Below are 21,796 nucleotides of genomic sequence, written 5' to 3' on the forward strand. Positions count from 1 at the left end.
GTCATGTAATAGAAGATACAAGATGTGCTTTGTTAAACTAGGCATGCTTACAAGGGAGTACAGCATTAGATGAACAAAACCACCCATCCATTAAAAAAACAATAAAATATCTTATTGTATCTGTTGAATAAGCCATTCCAGCATGTCACCAATGTCCTATTTGTTTTTTTTATACGCTCATACAAGGTGCACACTGTTGTATCTACTCACACTGACTAGACCAGTGTAAAAGTTGCTGATGCCACAGCAAATTCATAATACAGCTGATAGAAGGCACACAGTTCATGGGATAACGTTAACAGTGCATTTGAATGCATATGTCTCCTACAAAAGGATGTATCACCTGAGGGATCAAACCCTCCACCTGTGAAAGTGTTACCACTAACTAGATTTGTACATATTCCTTGAGTAAGTCATTCTTGACTGTTACCAGTTGCTTTTGTACACATCTGCCTATCTAACTTGGTAATAGTCTTTAGGTCTATGCTCTAGATGCTGACATCACAGAATTAGTCATAACACAGTTGTTAGAATGAACACAATTGGAATGTCATCTTGATCATTGCGTTTGAATATATTTGGCCTCCCTTAAAATGGAGTACAATACTTGTTGGAGCAAGCCCTCCAAGTGTGTAAATCCTACTACTGAGTAGAAGTGTTGTGCACCTCACATCTGTTGAGTAAGCCAGTCTCACCTGTTACCATTTTCTTATTCTTACACATTCATACTAAGTATGCATTGCCAGATTCAAACCTGCACATTAGCTACTGATGCCACAGAAAAAACATATCACAGTTGTCACAAACCAAATAGCTGAAGGGTTGAATTCAGCAATGTGTTTGAATGCATATGGCCTCCTTTAAAAAAAGAGTACAACACTTGGGGAGATCAACCCCCCCCCCCCAGTGTAAATGCTACCATTGAGTAGAACTTTACACCTCACATCTGTTGAGTAAGCCAAGCCTGCCTGCCTGTTATGATTTTCTTTTTCTTGCACACTCATGTTAGTTACATACTACTGGACACAAACATCTGCCTATGTAACTTAACTCTGTCTAGACCTAAGCACTAGCTGCTGATGCCACATTGTGTAAGAGTGACTTTAAGTTTACATTACTGGAAAGGAAGTCATTATAGACTAACTGATATGTTCCACAGCAATGCTGTCACAGATGAAATCACAAAAGGAGTGGAGCTGTCAAGTGTCTGACAAGTACCAGGTGAAGGAAGTGTGTAGAATGAAAATTGCAAAGGAGATGTTAGAGGTATTGAATAGAATGGTATTGGTTGACAGTGACAACTGACTCACAGTGGACTGCCACCCATTCATTTGTGTTTGTTATGATATAGATCACTTTATTATACAATATTACCATTAAATCTTGTGCTTATGTGGGTATTAGTGGCAATTCACTGTTACTTGTCTACATGTTTAGGATAAAATAACAAGGCATTCATGCAACTGATATTATCATTGCACTCACTGATGTCAGTCTGCAAACATGTTTGTAATTGTACAAGTTTAATGTAACACACTGTTACTCTCTGAAGGAAAGTGTGAGAGAATGCAATCCTCAGTTTCTTATTACATCAAGTGCATTGGAATAGACTCCTTGTATCATGTATTCAATAAGCCATTAAAGCATATACAACTAACAGAGGCCATTGACATTACGTTCGGTCTATCAGAATCACTTACCAAAGTGCAGTGCTGCCAAGTTTTGTTTTGTGACCAATGGCAAAGTATTAGTGCAGTTCATAGGTTCATAGGTTCATAGGTTCATACTAGGCTATCTGCCCTAGGGCATTTATAAGCCCCCTAGGTATGTTTTAGTTTTTCGCCACCATTTTTATTTTATTTTTGCTGCCCTTTTTCGAGTTAAGTATTACTATACTCTGTCTAACAGTGACACAGAAGTGATACCGGGGTACCTATGATCCCCCATCCCATCATCACATCCACTCTGAAGAGAAGAGATGAGGACTCTGCCAAACCTAACCTGGGATTTTTTTTTCATAGTGAAGGGAGGGGAGCCTATGAATCTGTCCTCCTGTCATGTCCTATTTATTTCAGTGCTGAGTTTCAAGTCTCAAGGATTCGTGGCGCTCGGATTTATTTTTTTTGAGGGTTTTGAGCATTAATTTAATTAATTTTTGAGATTTTGCCATAGGACAAGAGCTAGCAGTAGGCCCTGCTGCTTAATTGCTGTGTGCCACACAAATGTTAAGTGCAGAAATATAGATTTCTGTTGGTAAGACATATATGACCATTTTTCTTGTATGAGAATCTATTTTGACCAGATTAAAGGTGTAAGGTTAGGACACGGGGGGAGGGGGGGATAACAATGAAAGAATTAGAAGAATAGTGATGTGATAGGACCATGTATATTCACTTCTTCATAAAATAAGATTGTACATGTTGGAAGAATTTAGCAAATTTGGATACTCACATCATAAATGATGTGGGACAACAACTTAATAATGTGTTATGATCAATTTGATCAAATCAAATGGGCAACACACATACGCACACACACACACGCGCACACACACACACACACACACACACACACACACACACACATGTGTAACGTGGAAAAATATACATGAGGATACAACATTTTTTTTTTGTGGGACAGGTGCCAAATTTTTAAAAGAGAGATGGACATTCAGGAAGGTATTTAGGAGTAATAAAGGGTAGGTAAGTAGGGCAGGAGGTGCAGAAATACAGAATATGCATGACAGAAGGTGATGGTGATAGACTCAAGAAGGAGGGGAACACCATGATTATGGTAAGATATGGGATTTTGGAGGTGCATCCCTATCCAGCATGAACAAAGCTGAAATCTAGTCTTCAGCTTCAGAACCATCACCATTGTCTCTAGTTGCAGAAATCTGGGTCAGTGCCAGATGGGGCAGTGCTTTTGAAATCCACTGCAGGATTGTCTCCATATGAACAATACAGACACAAAAGTCCATCTCCATAATATCCTCCAAGAGCCCTATCAGTGCCTGTAGGGTAAAATAATTGCCACCTCCACTTGTACTACTCTCAGTAGGCACCCACTGCACCAGCCACTAGGGCAGCATTTACTGATACAGGTGGTACAGGTAGTACATGTGCTGTGGAGTCAACACTGCATTGTCCTAACCCAAAACTGCTGAGTGCCTTTGCATCCAGTGGTGGCTTCTCCATAGTCACATGTGGAAGGATGGGAGTTTGAGACACTGTGGCTGGTTTAGCTCTCTGTTCTGGTGGTCATGATGAAGCAGTAATCAATGCTGCTAATGAAATGAAAGGTAAAAATAAAAAAATAGATTAGAAATGATTGTGAGAAAGTGGGTGGGGGTGCCAGAAATAATGAAAAAAATCATAAATATTTTTTTAATGTTAATGTCAGTCATTAAACATTTTGCATACATTTTTAAGATTATTTACATTCAAATATAAAAGTGTGAGGCCATAAATTACTGTTGCAGTAATGCTAGATATTCCTGGCTCTCACATTTAAAAACATTCTACAGAAACTGTAAGCACTTTACAAGTTATTTATGAATAACAGTTTATTAATTATGAATTTTCCTTGATTTCATATGTTTTTCTAAGATATCATTACAGGTAGTCGATAATGAAATGTAAACTGCGTATTGCACATATTTTTTGTTGTCTGGGATTAAACCCTAATTCATCAATCATTAGACTAGTTCAAAGCATCTCATTTCCCTTCAGTCTCTGAATTGATTAGACATATGAAGACTTGTGTGTGCTGCCATGACATAGTAGTGTACTGCATGATTATGCAATGTTTATAGCATACTACGAAAAGACCGTACAGCTAAAAGAGGAGGGAGAGTCGCTCTCCTATATCAGAACAACATCAATGTTGAACCATTTAACATAGAAATCCCTGCATTTAATAATGCAGAGATCCTACTTGATAAGGTAAGACTAAATACACAAAAACAGCTAAATATCATAGGATCATATATCTCTCCAAGAGATAACATCAAAACCCTAGAATCTCTTCTCCAATGGACATCAGAGACCCTCCCCCATGAAACCATTATACTAGGTAACTTTAATATTGACTGGACCTCACTTAAATCACCCCAACCCTCAAATCATATTAACCTTTATGGATTCTCACAGCTTATACAAACCACCACTAGGGTAGACAAAACATCAAAAAAGAATCAATACTAGACTGGATTCTCACCAATCACCCATCTTTCACCCATAATTTTGGTACACTGCCTGATACTCTAAACGACCAACTCCCAACCTTCTTCATCAGAGACCAAACTAAACTCACTAGAACTTGCTCTCTTAAACACATCAGATACACTAAAAACTTCAGAGCTAAAGACCTTAATACAGCCCTTAAACACTCTAACTGGTCCCCTCTTTTAACACTTCCTTTAGATGAAGCAGTTGAGTATTTTAACACTATCTTCTTAGGCCTTCTCAACCAACTTCCACCAAGACAGATCTGCACTAAAACCATCTATGCCCCATAGCTTACCAAGGGCACTAGGCAACTTATGAAACAAAGGGACAAAGCATGGGACGCTTGGCACAAAAACAAAACTACTCCTAATAGGTAAACATTCTTACAACTGAGAAACACTGTAAATAAACATATCAGACTAGACAAACAAAAATACTATAGTGAAATTCAAACTAAGTATAATACCAACCCACAAAAGTTCTGGGCCGCTATAAACAGTATTATCCAAACAGGTAAATCACCAACTCCTCATCCAAACATAGACAACACCTCTATAAACACAGCCACCCAATTCAATGAGTTCTTTACCAATTCTATATTAAAGCTGTCAACAGATCCACACTCCTCAGCCCCCACTATACTATATAACCCATCAAATAACGCTGACTCCTTCAACCTTCAACCTGTAACAACTTACACCATCTATAGACACCTAACTAAACTTAAACCCACCACTTTAGCAGTAGACAAACTACTTGCCAAATTCCTACAAATAGCCGCCAAAGCTATTTCCTACCAGTCTCTATAATCAGTAACAGATCAATCTCAGAACAAAAGGTGCCACTTCTCTGGAAAATCTCCTACATTATAGCATTACACAAAGGGGGCAACTCCACTGACCTAAAAAACTACTGCTCTATAGCTATACTTTCCTCACTGGCTAAAATACTGGAAAAATGTATCCACACCCAGGTCCTAACACATCTCCTCTCCAACAATCTTCTTGAAGAAACTCAACATGGATTCCACCCCAACCATAGCATTAACACTGCACTCATCAATTTTAGTAATTTAGAAAATATGCAGTGCAACAATGGCCTACTAGTTTCTGCAGTTTTCCTTGACTTATCAAAGGCGTTTGATACAGTCTCCCATACAAAACTAATAACATCACTCTCAGAATTAAAACTAACTACCCCCACTCTATTAGGGTTTCAGCACTATCTCTCCAATGCTAATAAGCTGTTCAGTGGAAAAACTCCCTCCCCCCCTACTTCCTATAAAACTAGGAGTACCCCAAGGATCAGTCCTAGGACCCCTACTTTTCATTATATTTACAAATAATCTTCACAAAGCCACCCCTCTAGCAAACCTGCTTCAATACGCTGATGACTCCACCTTAATCTGCTCTGCCCCCATCCTCCAAAAACTTCAAATCAAGACCCAAGAAGCCTTTAGAGCCATCAAAACCTGGCTTACAAACTCCCAGCTAATACTAAATCCTAAATAGACCCAACTTATGCTCTTTCATCCTTTCAAAGCAGCAGTACCTACTCCCCCATTCTCTATTTCTGCATCAGATAATACCTCTATCTTCCTTGTTACACAAAGCAAATTACTAGGGGTCATTATTGAAAATAATATGAAATTTAACAAACACATAGCTCATACAATAACCAAAAATCAACAAAAAACTAGGTACTCTTTACAGATGTAAAAAATTCCTAACCAGCAACAGTAAAGTTACCCTAAGTCATGCCCGTCTTCTCTCTACCCTACTGTATGCTTCTCCTGTCCTAATTAATCTAAACAAGAGTGATTTAAAGAAGGTATCAGTATGCTACAACAAAATAGCAAAATTTGCCACAAACTCCTCCTACCGCACCCATCACTGTCAGGCCCTAAAACAGCTTTCTTGGATGGAACCCCTTAACACCTTAGCTCTAAACCAACTTCTTCTAGCTCATCAAATACTGTGCCAACCTAACAAAACCTGATCACCCTCTACTCCAATAACTGTGAACTTAGATCCACTAACAAGGCACTAATTGCAATCTCCAAAAGCCATTACAGCTCTGGTGACTCCCTGTATTCTAGCAACATTGCCAAGACATGGAATACCCTACCACTACAAATCAGGTTGCAACCTAACAAAACCATCTTCAAAAAACAGCTTATTTCCTACCTAAACAACTCCTGGACATGCAACTGCCTAGCATCTGGCTGACATATTCTAACTCCTTTAACCTATCCACTATCCAATGTCCTCTTTAAAACTCCCAGAGATGCACTATGTATTATCACACATTACTTACCAACTCACTGCTGCCTACTCCCCAATATCCCATCTATACTCATTAACTCGCCCATAGACTAAATTGAAAAACTTTCCCTTAAAATATCAATGCACCTCATCTGAACTTGTCTATATTCTCTCCCTTTTTAAATTTTCCTTTCTTGTCTTATCTTCAGCAGATCTTCAAGATTATCTCTACTAAACATACTGTATGAACAACCATCATATGTTACTACCTATTATACTTTTAACTGTATGTCTAATTCTCTGTGCTTATGTAAATATCTTATGCAATCATATGTTATTATCTGCTGTATTTTTATAAGTGAATGTGTAAACCACAATGTTCATGTAAATGTCTTATGTACAGTATATTAGCAATTGTTCTGGAGCTTTTCTCACTGGGCCTATGCTGAAAATGGATAGCTCTGTCCAGTCAGACCTCCCCAGTAAACAAATGTAAAATAAATAATAAATAAATAAATGATAACAGAGGATACACTAGCAGTACTGAGGTGATACATGGGTCCTATAATATTTTTTCCATTAGATAAGGGTGTTATTATTTAATCTTTTAATGTCGCTGTAACAATGACAACATTAATCACAATCTGTGGTATGCCAGTAACATGGGAGATGGCCTTGACCAGATTATTCCAAGCCTCAGACTTGTACTGAGGACTGATGTAGTCCCCCTCACCTACAGTAGCCTCCAGCTGTAGTTTCTTATGAGGAGGTGTGCAAATATCTTATAGTCCTCCTCATATCACCACTGTGCTCTAAATTAGGCATTACCTTCACCATCATCTGCCATGGCCTCCCTTCAATCATCTCAGGAAAAATGGCTAAGAAATGGCACCTAATTTAGGTATTGTGTGATACAGCTTCTGTGCAATGATGACCACCACAGACAACTGCATTTGTGCAAGAGATGTCTCACAAATGGCATGTAATTAATGTACTCATTATTAATGAACTATTTTAGGTGAGAAACATGTCAGTAACTTGATCATATGTGTTTATATATGACCCACAGTGACTCCAGCTTATGCTGGTAACTGGTGACATATACTCAGACATGGATTGCTACATTCGTTATGTTTACAGTCTTACATGCAAATATGAAATCAAATAATGTTCCTCTGCATTGAGCTTACATAAACTTTGTAACCATATTACAGGATGCATTGCTGTGGCATAAAGAATATTATGTGACTGATTCATTATAGAAAATGGAATCCTGTGACAAAATAAGTCATGAACTTCTGAACTGTGTGTGCTACCACAGAGAAATTTTCATTAAAACTGTGTCAGGTGAGGACTACAAGTGTGTACATAACTGGGGATATATCTACATAACATAGCCCTCATGTTGCTGCATATGGTTGGTGCATCGGGACATATATGGTGTACTTATAAATTATGTGCATACATTATCATGCTTATCATGTCTTCATATATCATCTGCTCATGTTTGCGATGTTGTTCTCTGTTAATGTATTACATCTACAACCTGACATGGTAATACTCAAATAAAGATGTGTTTAATGTATTACAGCCATGTAACTGTTGCATTATACTGTGTTCCATCATTGCATTAATAATTTGAGGCAGAAATATTTTTATGTGGAATACTGTCTCCTGTCCTTAATTCTGTTTAGATCTTGAATGCTAACTGACATACACTGATGCCAAGTTCAGGTGCAAACCTAATGGCAAAGTATTAGTGCATACATAATAATTTTTTTTGAGCTTTTGCCATAAGATGGGAACTGCCATTTCTCAACAGTCATTGCTGACCAGAAAATCTGCTCTGTGGCAGCTGACATGCTAAAAGAGTTACCAAAAAGGCACTAGTTGTTTTCAAGACTCATTGTGCATGTGTGTAACAAGATTGAGTTTTAACTGACATCATTATTATTTTAAAGGTAGGCCAAATATAGAGGGCAGTGCCGTACAGACTGCATATGATAGATGAAACCCAAGCATATTCCAGGTATTTTACACATAAAATCAGTCTGCTGTTGAACTGAAACAGTGTGATTTGCATGTTCTGAAGGCTGTTTAGATGTATATATCTATATTATGGCTTTCTGGAACCAGTTATGTGAACTGATATTAGGATGGCTGAGTAAGACTGGTACAGAACATCTGTACAAAGTAATATTGCAGTAATGTGATACATAACCATACATTACATACAGTTAGACATTCACAGAAGAATTTTTAATGAAAGGCATTTGCTTAGCAGTCGGGTACATTATGGTGTGCAAATAAAAAAAAAAGTTGCATGTATGATGCCATCAAACAGATTAGAGCTATAGTATCCCTTATGTGGATTCAAACACTACACCGATTACACTATACTTGAACTGAGTACAGACATCAATAAGTCATTGAGCCGTTAAGGCAATTACAGGGAAAATACTTTTCTGTCACCGGTAATATCCAATATGTTAAGTGTAATAGGCCAATGGTTTTCTTGTTTGCATAAGCAATAGCTAAGTCTTTGCAATGCATAATTATTTTTTCTTTCAGTTTTGGCCATAGGATTTGAACTATAATTTCCTAAAGGTGACTGATGTCTGTCACAGATGCACAATGCCAGACATTGTGCAGTGTATGAAGATGGCATGGATAACATAAATTGTAGGGACTTTTCATTGGGGGGTTTCACTATTAAAATAAATACACATTGTCACAACTTGAAGTAAAGCACACCTTCACAGAATTTGAACACTGCACCACTTACATTGAAATGGAACATTAACATTATGAACACATTTCACCACATGCACATTTAAACAGGAGAAGGTCAAGTATAAGTTCAAGTAATTCTACTTTTGCAATGCACAAATATCCATGGGCCTCTGCCTATACATAAATAACCACACCGACATAGTCACTGCAACCAGATTTAATTGAGAAGCCCAGTGACATTTTAAACACCCTTGACATTTAAGAATGTCAGCAGCATCCTAAATATATGACTTTGAAGTCAACGAATAATAAATTGAACTGGCAGCATTTGATACCACTCACCTCCTTTACAAATAATAGTTTGTACTGGAACCGTTAAAGACTGCTTGGCTCAGTATAACAAATATACTATAACACTGTAGCATTAAAATACCACTCACTGATACTAACCAGAAACCAACTGGTAGCAGCATAACTCACCTTTCAATCCCAACATTACATCAGGAAAGAAGGGGAAAAGGAAGGTCTTCCCTCATCCACAGAAAGGGAAGTCCCATCCTCTGCCCAGTCCACCTTAAAGTAAATCTCATAACCAATACCAAGCAGAATAAGAGGGGTGGTGGGGTGGCTTAAACACCCCAGATCAGTACCAAACAGAGTGGTAGCTCTTCATACTGACTTTGTATATTTTCATCTCATTTCCTACTGTCTAAGTTACTTCCTAACACTGACCTCACTACCCAATTCTGCACCTGCTGGAACTGCCATTCTCCCTCTATTCCTAACCTAACTCACTTGTGCATATACATCCTATTCCCATCCACATTCAAAAAATGAGTTCATTGACAAATGTCTGCTCAGCAAACTACATTTGTCCATGAACTCCTGCACATATACAAATAACACACAATATAAGCATTGAGACCAGATTTTACTGAAGAGCCAATGACATTTTAAACATTTCCATCTCATAACAGATGGTATTTTATATGTTATCAATCATGATTTGGAAGACAGCCATACATCTCAACCTCTTAGAGCAAGAAATCTGGACAAAGCCATAAGTAATAGGGGACAAAGGACCAAAATAGGCACAATTTATAAATATTGCTCTTACAAACTTAGAAAGTAGATACAATAACAGGTTTTGCATTAGCATGAATTTTCTGAAGGGTATGAAGTCTGAAACTGAAATGTCTGTCATTATTTTTTACTTCAATCTTCAATGATTTGCCAATGATTTGCTGGAAAACCATAACTTTATGAAAAATAGACCAAAAATATGAGGCAGAAATCTGGACATTCTGCGAAAATTTGTACACTTGAGAGGTATGATTAGGCATGCTGGGGTTTTATTAATTACGCAATGTTTTTAAATGAACATGACTTTTTTAGAATGAATATTAAATTTATTATTTGTTGTTTTTAGGGCAGTTAAAATTAATTAAGGCTGAAGTTCCTAGTTTACTTTTTAGCATATTTATTGATTCTATCATACATATGTTTGTATTTCTGTATGGAAAGATAATTTCTATGGTGTTGTACCTTTAAGCAAAAGCTATTTAAAGAAGTGAGGTAAAACTTATAATATTCTGATGAAGTTCATGATTTAGGGACCAAAGGTGCTCAATCTATTTTGTTTTTTTTTTTAATAAACCTGGATGACAATAAGCTTTGAGCCTTTTGATGATACACATTTTCAATAAAGTATAACTGTGGTTCACTATCCCATATTTGGGCCTGTTTTCCTACTGCTGAGGTCTTGCAATGCTCAAGTGGTCATTGAGGATCTGATATTTTATCACTTTGAAGTCAACAAACAATAGCTTGAATTGGCAGTATTAGACACCACTAACCTCCATTGCAAAAAACAGATTGTCCTGGCAGCCTTAGAGACCACTCACTTTAATAACCAAGTATACTATAAGCTAGCAGCATTAACATTCTACTCACTAATATCAGCTAAAAGCCACAGGGACAGAATAACTCACCTCTCACGTCAATATAACAAACATACCATAACATAGCAACATTAACATTTAGAAATCATATAAATATATAGAATATAAAAATGAGGTATGCTTTGGGGGGTTGGAGGAGATGCAGATATATAAGTTCAGTATCGGACTCTATTACGCTGATTTTGAGTGCTTAAAATGCACCCATGGTCAATGTACATAGCAACCAGAAGAAGGGTTTGTTTGGGTACTTGGATTTCCAGCATAAGGGTAAGTGCCAAAAAGTCTAATGACAGGGTAGGTCAGTAAATGCCAAGACTAGTAGACGGATATGTATGTGCTAATTAACTAAATAAATAGTAGTAAGGGATACTCTCTCTCTCTCTCTCTCTCTCTCTATATATATATATATATATATATATAAAAAATAATATAATAACCTTACTGAAAGAAAATGTTATTTCAGTATCCGAGACTATAATAAAAAAAAAAAATAGAAGGGTCATCATGTCGCGAACGAATATATATATGTCGTCGGCTGACCCTTACGCTAATGCTGTCGGGATTGTGTTTGATGGTGCGGTGCCGTGTGTGTGTGTAGGTGTTATGTCAGGTAAGTGTTTTCTTTCAGATTTGAGGTGGGAGTAGGTGTGGTGTGTGTGTGCTGATGTGTGATATGTGTGTGTGTGAGGTGAGAATATGCGTGTTGTGTTGAGTTACTTTGTTTTGTTTGTGTGCGATCTCGAGTTAGTATATAGTTTTGGGCGGTGGGTGTGGGGAGGGGATATATAGGCCTTGTATGTGTGTAGTTTTGTTGTGTTATGTTGTGTTATGTGTGTGTTTTGTGTATGTGTGTAGTGTGTGTGTATTGGTGTTTAGTGTGTTGGTCGTTTGTAGTATTATTGTTTTTTGGTGTGTTTGTGTTTTGTTTTGTGTTTTATAGTATTTCAGTATTTTTTTTGATATAGTGGATTATTTTATTTAATATATATATATATATATATATATATATATATATATATATATATATATATATATATTTATTCATTTATACATGATTGCTGGTATGGGCTTTTCAGCATATTGGTTCCATAACACAAGGTCCTGAAATGTCCTGGAAGTGTTAGCATGACAGCCCTGTGGTTGAGTGGTTTGCCATTTAAATGATGGGTAGAACTTCAGTCTGTACTCTGTAGAGATTTGGTCATGGCCTCATTTTCAACATTGCTATATTTGAAAATTGTTTTTGGGTTGGGTGGCCCAATGCAATTTGAAATGTATTTCTGAGACGGTTTATGAATTCTTGACTATACATAGCTCATTTGCAGCCCATACCTATGCAAAGTAACCTAGTTGTTTATAAAGCATTCTTAGTTACTAGAATAGGAACTTATTCAAACAGCAACCTTGCATTGAACTACATTCTTATTAAATACACTTCCTGAGATTTCCTTTTAAACATTGCTATGTTTGGACATGCTTTCTGCATATAACCTGTTTTCTTCTTCTTTAACATTCTAAAATTAAAGGTTATAGCATTTGGGGTCTTCTGTGGCTCAGTGCGTACAGCACCTGGCTTGTGGTAGCTCAGCACCTAATCCCACAGCTGTGGTAGGATGGCAGGGTTGCCTGTAAAGGTGTGTGATGGTTACAGTTGTTAGGCAACATAGGAAGATGTTTGTCCCTCAAGTGCCATGAGGAAATTTCTACTTCTAAGAAGTACGTTGTATAAGGGAGCCCATGTTCCTCCTAGCAAATGGAGGGATCATACTGGTGGGTGCATTACAGCAATCAAGACCTGCAGGCCTGATCATGGCTTGCTTTCTTTGGGGTTGTAACATGATAACTTCTCACTAGCTGGCAGTGACCGCATAGGCTGATGCTATTGCTGGCAGGCTTTAGCAGACCATAATCATGGTTCACTGGTGGAGGGTGAATAACATTGGTTTGGAATCGATAGCTATTTTCATGTTTATTTGGTTTACATTAAGGTAGTGTGGCATTTTGTTCCTTGTTCAAGATACAAACATAGTACTCAACCATCCATATTTTCACTGAATGTCTAGATTGTTGCTGCATATCTTTGGTACTTTCATCAAATGTTTGTGGTTTTCTGGCAGATCAACGAGGAGTGGAGTTATTGGATTGCAGCAGACATTTCAGTTTCCAACTTCATATATTTCAGAAGGTGCTTGCTAGCACAGGTCCTGTTATGCAATAACTTTCTGGATTTATGATAGCAGTATTTAAGGGTTTTACCCTATTTTGCCCCTTTGTCCCCTCATTATTTTAGTCTTTGTTCAGATTTATTGCATGAAGCTGAATGGTATGGATGCACACAACTTAGCAGATAGGGCATTTGCCCTTTGCAGCAGGAAATCAGAAAGCTGGAGGATTCTAGTTTCACAACAATTGCTGTGATTTATACACTGTAGCAAAATATTGCAAGGAATGTCTCCTGTACAAATGCTTATTTTTTTCCTTGCTGACAAATATTTCTTTGTACTGGCTACTTACATTGTTTCACTATAATATGTTCAAATAATGTAAAATGTAATTGAGGGGATAAGGGCAGCACATGCTTATGTGTACAGAATTTTGTAGCTGTGCAACAGGCTTTGATACATTTATTTCCTGGACAGCTACACCTGCTGACAATGTCACTGTAATGGTGAAAAAGGGAAGAACTGTGTAACACTGCTGTCACTGCAGGTTATATGTTTTGTTACACACTAACATGTTTTTATATGCTAATGATGCTGCCTACTTGTTAGAATGACATTCCTGATTCTGCCATTTCTTTTTGTCTTCTGTTTTTTCTTGTGTTGTGGAGGGACAGAAATGAATCAGGCCATTACAGTGGTCTCTTTGTTTTAAACTTTACAGCTTTTGTTAAGTGTCATGCTAGACAACTTGCATTGCTGGTTAGGCTGTTGTTTGTATATTTTTATGGGTCCATGTATGCTTCTGTTACAATTGATTATGCTGTCCACATTGATATCTTTGGTTCTGTAACTGTAACCTGTATATATTACCTTCCGTGTCAACTTGTGTTGAGATCTCCATTTTATATTCCATCACAACACAACAGGGATACGGTTCCATAAAGTAGGAAGGGCACAACCTCACTCATGCCTAATTTCTAAAGAGGCTGAGAATGAGGTGATACTATAGGCCCCCTGTATCCTTGGCTTTCAGCTCCTTTTATAGATATGCCTCCAACAGACCCTTCTTTGACTGTGTTTAGCAGCAAGTAGTCAAGGATATCAAAGTTGTTGGTGGCTAGCCAGGGCCATGTATACATAGTGACCTGACATAATGCCAGTGATGTGATTCACAAGACCAAGCTTACAGCAGAGGCTGTGGCATGTGAATGGAGGGCTATTTCTGGTGGGCTGTCTACCAAACCAATACCTAAAGAGACAGATGAGTTCCAGTCATCAGTAGGGATGCAGGCAGCTCTTCAGAGTTTCAAAGTGGAGTACTGAATGCTGGGGCACAGATGCAGCTGCCCAAAAGGATTTCTACCTGTGATGCCACAAGTGTACCATTAAAATATTTTTATGCCCATCTTTGCAAATGTTAGTCACATGTGTGCTTATACTACCTCACTCACCTATTGTGTCTAGATACATCTAGCACTGAGGTGCAATGCCTACCTGTACATAGTATGGGCATAGGTAAATGTATTATTTGTCTTTAGTAGTTACTAAATCATAGCACCTGCATATGTGCTAGAGGTATTTTGGCATAAATATTATGGGTATTTTTACTTTATGATGAATCCACAGGTTAAGCTTTGTCTGACATCATCACTTTGGGTCTACCTAAGTCTGATGATTAAAGAATTCTTATTTTCTGATGATGATGGTGAAGATGAACAAGCACAGTCTGGGGCTTCAGGTGGTATGTGAGACACAGGGAGATTTCCCACTATCCTTTTCCCACAGTATGGATACAGTTGGTTTGTCCATACATACTTATGACAATGAACCATTTGAGGTTGGACAGGTTGATCAGGACATGGTCGAGCAAGGTAGTGTGGTAGCCACTGTCCACAGGAAGTACTCCAAAGTGGTGTCACTAGAGGTGCTCAGAGAAAGTATACTTACCACTCTCTCCCTGAGGTTGGTGTGTCAGTAGCTGCCACTCAGTGTTTGTCCTGGGCCATAAAGAAGGCATAGAATGGTTTCACCAGGCCCTCAGGTAAGATTGTAGAACTACTGCATGTTGTGCATTCTGATGTATGGGACTTCACAAACTGTGTGTGTGTGTGTGTGTGTGTGTGTGTGTGTGTGTGTGTGTGTGTGTGTGTGTGTGTGTGTGTGTGTGTGTGTGTGTGTGACTTCTTGGAGAGGAAGAATGAATGACACATTGGACCATACAGCACCTATTCTGGGTCATCTGTTGGGTAGGGACAATAAACATTAGGCCAGTCTGCTGGTGCATTGCCAGATGTCAGACAACATGGCCCAAAATGTGCCAGATGTTGCTCCTACAGTGGTAGTACTTCCACTGCTTTGTTAGTGGTGGATGTGTCTATACCCAGGTAAGGCCAGTCATGCAGTCATAACCCTGGAAGGGGACATGAATGCAGCTCATCCAGCAGTCACAGGTCCCATTCAGGTAGCACTCAGGCTTCCAGCTGGGGTCATAGCACAAGCAGTGAAACTCCTTGCAGAGGCAGTTCTCATAGTCAGGGGATTCAACAACAAACCTTATCATCTTCCATGCATAGCTCAGACTTGTCCAGTATGCCAGAACATAGTGCTGACAGCATGAGTGCCAGCACTATGCCAGAGTACAGTACCAACATACTTGCTGTCACTGTTTCCTGGCAGCCACACACACACACACACACACACACACACACACACACACACACACACACACACACACACACACACACACACACACACACACGCACACACACGCTACACCCCACTCTGCCCATGACACACACATTTCATCGCAGACTTCCTGATAATAGGCATAGACCACTTATCTAGACATAATGGCTTTAAGTGTGCATTCACACACTTCTCCTTTGAAAGATGTTCTCCTGTGACCTTCCACACTGAGAAGATGATGATGACTGTGCTCTGTCCACTACCTGTTGAATTGATATATTGTGTTCTGTAACTGTAACGTGTATATATTACCTTGCGTGTTAACTTGTGTTGTGATCTCCATTTTATATTCCATCACAACACAACAGGGATATGGCTCCATAAAGTAGGAAGGGCACAACCTCACAGATGCCTAATTTCTAAAGAGGCTGAGAATTAGGTGATACTATAGGCCCCTGTATCCTTGGCTTTCAGCTCCTTTTGTAGATATGCCTCCAACAGTCCCTTCTTTGACTGTGTTTGGCAGCAAGTAGTCAATGATATCAATGCTGTTGGTGGCTAGCCAGGGCCATGTATACTTAGTGACCTGACATAATGCCAGTGATGTGATTCACAAGACCAAGCTTAGAGCAGAGGCTGTGGCATGTGAATGGAGGGCTATTTCTGGTGGGCTGTCTACCAAACCAATACCTAAAGAGACATATGAGTTCCAGTCGTCAGCAGGGATGCAGGCAGCTCTTCAGAGTTTCAAAGTGGAGTACTGAATGCTGGGGCAGAGATGCAGCTGCCCAAAAGGATTTCCACCTGTGATGCCACAAGTGTACCATTAAAATATTTTTATGCCCATCTTTGCAAGTGTTAGTCACATGTGTGCTTATACTACCTCACTCACCTATTGTGTCTAGATACATCTAGCACTGAGGTGCAATGCCTACCTGTACATAGTATGGGCACAGGTAAATGTATTATTTGTCTTTAGTAGTTACTAAATCATAGCACCTGCATATGTGCTAGAGGTATTTTGGCATAAATATTATGGGTATTTTTACTTTTATGATGAATCCACAGTTTAAGCTTTGTCTGACATCATCACTTTGGGTCTACCTAAGTCTGATGATTAAATAATTCTTATTTTCTGATGATGATGGTGAAGATGAACAAGCACAGTCTGGGGCTTCAGGTGGTATGTGAGTCACAATGAGTTTCCCCACTATCCTTTCCCCATAGTATGGATACAGTTGGTATGTCCATACATACCTATGACAATGAACCATTTGAGGTTGGACAGGTTGATCAGGACATGGTCGAGTGAGGTAGTGTGGTAGCCACTGTCCACAGGAAGTACTACAAAGTGGTGTTACTAGAGGTGCTCAGAGAAAGTATACTTACCACTCTTTCCCTGAGGTTGGTGTGTCAGTAGCTGCCACTCAGTGTTTTTCCTGGGCCATAAAGAAGACATAGAATGGTTTCACCAGGTCCTCAGGTGAGATTGTAGGACTACTGCATCTGATGTATTGGACTTTACAAGTTGTGTGTGTGTGTGTGTGTGTGTGTGTGTGTGTGTGTGTGTGTGTGTGTGTGTGTGTATGTGTGTGTGTGACTTCTTGGAGAGAAAGAATGAATGACACATTGAACCATACAATACCTATTCTGGGTCATCTGTTGGGTAGGGAGAATGAAAATTAGGCCAGTCTGCTGGTATATTGCCAGATGTCGGACAACATGGCCCTGGATGTACCAGATGTTTCTCCTACAGTGGTAGTACTTCCAATGCTTTGTCAGTTGTGGATGTATCTATACAAAGGTAAGGCCAGTCATGCAGTCATAACCCTGGAAGGGGACATGAATGCAGCTCATCCAGCAGTCACAGGTCCCATTCAGGTAGCACTCAGGCTTCCAGCTGGGGTCATAGCACAAGCAGTGAAACTCCTGGCAGAGGCAGTTCTCATGGTCAGTGGATTCAACAACAAACCTTATCATCTTCCATGCGTAGCTCAGACTTGTCCAGTATGCCAGAACACAGTGCTGACAGCATGAGTGCCAGCACTATGCCAGAGCACAGTACCAACATACTTGCTGTTACTGTTTCCCTGCAGCCACACACACACACACACACACACACACACACACACACACACACACACACACACACACACACACAGACACACGCACACACACACACACACACACACACACACACACACACACACACACACACAGTACACCGCACTCTGCCCATGATGCACACATTTCATCACAGACTTCCTGATAATGGACACAGACCACTTATCTGGACATAATGGCTTTAAGTGTGCATTCACACACTTCTCCTTTGAAAGATGTTCTCCTGTAACCTCCCACACTGTTAAGATGATGACTGTGCTCTGTCCTTTGCACAATCACTGACTTGCAGTTGCCTTGATTCATATAGTGGGCAACCAAGTCTTGGGTAGGCAAAGTCTGATTTTCCTTTGTGGATCTAATAATTTTGAATGTGTTTTAAAGTCTGCTTGCATTCACTTTTAGCAGTTGTGTAATATACCTTGACTACCCACCTGTGCAGATGATGCAGAGTCACTTGCCCTCTGGAAGGGAGCCTAAATGTGGACTGCTTATGTCTTTTGCACAGATTGGCCAGCCAATAAATGGGTAGGCAAATTTTGCTTTTAATGTGTATAGCTAATTATTTCTAGTGTGTCTTAAGTATGCCTGAATTCTGTACTCATATTTGTGGAATAGCTTGACCATCCACTTGTGCAAATGACGCTGTGGTGTCATGCTGTCTAGAAGGGTGTCTGACTTAGGCTGCCAGTCAATGAATAGATAGGCAAATTCTGTTTTTCTTGTGTATAGATAATTATGTGTTGTGCTGTTAGTATACTCGCTGAAGTTTTGTACTTTCAGAGTACTTGTGTAGGATATCTTGCTCACCTGCCATGCAAATGCGGTTGAGAGTACCCTACCCTTTGAATGGTGTATGAACTGGGCTGCTTATGTCTGATGCACAGAGTTAGCACGGAATGCGTAGTTAAGAACTGTCAGTTTGTTTGAATGCATCATTGCTATTGTCTGTATTTGCTGAATACATCAGTTTATGTGGAGTGGTATTCATGTATAGGTATCATCATTGTTATTGTCTGCTTACTCTGTTTCGGTATTGTGTTATTTTTTCAGGAAAGCTTAATCACGCATCTTTGGTAATGCTGATTAGACTGATCAAGCCTTATGCTGCCTACGTCAGATGCTTATAGCAGCCAGCTAGTGCTTGGATAAGCACAGTAAGATATGTTTGTACACATCAGTGCTACTGTTTGTATCTACTGAGCTCCTATGGTATTTATGTGGTGAGTAGTATGTGCAATTTTACTGTCATAACAACCGCCTTATTGTGCCCACATCTTTTTGACATGGTTGTAACCTACTGTTGGCTCTTCATCTGAACCCTCATATGTGTTAGCTTCCACTGCATTTGGTGCTGGAAACTGTGGTCTCTGTTCTGCTTCACTCTACTGTATTTTTTTTCTAATTCTAATACTATGTAAGACAGCACATGCAGTCAGTATTTTGGCAGAGAAAGCAGTCATATTGCAGGGCTCCTACAGGTATATACAGAAAGTGGAAACATGACTTAAGAAGGACAAATGCATGCTCTATAATGTTTCTATTTTGTACATGAGTGTTGTTGCTTGGTGCGTTTGTGTGTATTTCTCACAGGAATCATGATCTAAGTTTCTAGGGCATATTCAACATCTCCCAGTAGATACCCCTGTCGAATGTCAACCTCTGCAAACCTTTTGTGGAAGTCACAGGTGTGCCATATCGTATTACAGACCACCTGCAAGTTCATGAAGTGATACTCTTTGTGGTCTGCATACCTTCTTAGTTTAACTGGTGGGCCTTTATTTAAATATGGGTGGTATTGATACCCCCGGTACCTCTGAGAATTGGGCTATGGCATACACATTTTGCATAGTGCTAGCCCTTTCCTCTGGGCTATGTGGGAACAAGATATGCTCCCCACATGTTGCAGCATGGATTTGAGGAACTGGTGGGCTATTCTTGAGGCAGAAGCCTGGGAATTTCCCCAATGCATCCCTTGTAGGTTACTAAAAGGTCCTTGTAGCTAAAACATGCAATGCTGCACATACCTTTGTATTCACTAGGGTGGGTACACAATATTTCCCACAGGGTTGCAAACAGGGTGCACATTCCCATTATTTGCTGAATAATGTCCCTGTCAACCCAGTAGCAGTCCATTATTACAATTTTTTGGAGACCAGGGTAGGTTAAACATGATTTAAAAAGGTTATGGCTTCAGGGTTAACATCAGGTACATCATCAGCAGCAGCAGCACCTTCTGTCAGATCCTCCTGGAGACATATGTTTAAAACAGATGCAGCAAACCCTAACATATTTCATGAGTTCTGGCAGCTTAATGTGAGCATATAGATGAATTAAAACCTAAAAGAAATGTGACATGCTTGATTGTTTTATATGTTTCTGAATTGTTTCACCAAGTTTTCTTGGTTCTTTAGCATACAGTATGACTCATTGTATGTTCATTAGCAAATAGTTGCTCTTATCTTTGCTTTCAAACAAGCTACATTGTGTTATGGGGCTTTCTGAATCACACACACATCAACACCTCCTGCTTCTTATGCACACATTCTTAGTGCGATGAGCTAGCATTCACTAATCCTGGCTTTACTACCTCTGTTGTGTTTCCATAAAAATACTACCTTCTTTCTTAGTTTAATACATGACCCATTTATTCCTCCATTCTTCAAATTCAGTGTCTTTTTACACACTCGCTCATTATTTAGCAACATAACTCTCAACCTCTTAGAGCACAAAATCTGGACAAAGACACGAATAAAAGTGGGACAAAAGCCCAAAATAGGGACAATTTTTAAATATTGCTCTTACAAACATAGAAAGTTGATATAATAACAGGTTTTGTATTAGCATGAATTTTCTGAAGGGTTTGAAGTCTGAAACTCAAATGTCTGTCATTATTGTCTAACTTCAGTCTTTAATAATTTGCCACGGATTTGCCATAAAACCACAATTTTATGAAAAACAAACCAAAAATCTGAGGCAAAAATCTAGACGTTCTGTGAAAATCTGTACAGATGAGAGGTATGTACCAGTGACAAATATCTTAACACTGTCTTACTTCAACTATGATTCCTCTCAACTTTTTATATTCAGTAGTCTGCTAACTTGCATGCAGAATGTATTCATTGCTTCTGCAGAACTTTTTCTAATATTCAAAATAACTACTTTGCTATTATGTACTTCAGGATCTTATTGTTAATAGAACACTGTGGTATTATGCCAATTAAAGTAATTTGAGGTGATTTTCATTTTCTTAGGTGATGATTTAGATGATCTTTTTGGAAATCCTGACAACAACTGAGATTTCCATTTAGAATATTACAATCGTAGTACATTATCTCATAGGAGGTTATTACCTAAGCATATTAAATGCATTTTAACTATATATTTATTAACTAAACATTTACATATTCTGCTAATACCTAAAATGAACCAAGTTTTTTTCTATATACTTTAGTGACTCATGCAAATCTAATTTTCCTCTTTCATGATGCCTTTGGGCAAAGTTATAACAGGACTTCAATTACCATTTTAACAAATAAATGAATGTTTGCATAGATAGAGACAGACATATATAAATCTCTCTCTCTCTCTCTCTGTCTATATATATATATATATATATATATATATATATATATATATAT

Source organism: Protopterus annectens, chromosome 5.part1 (assembly GCF_019279795.1).
Source record: "Protopterus annectens isolate FY-2018-M chromosome 5.part1, PAN1.0, whole genome shotgun sequence".
Lineage (NCBI taxonomy): Eukaryota > Metazoa > Chordata > Ceratodontiformes > Protopteridae > Protopterus > Protopterus annectens.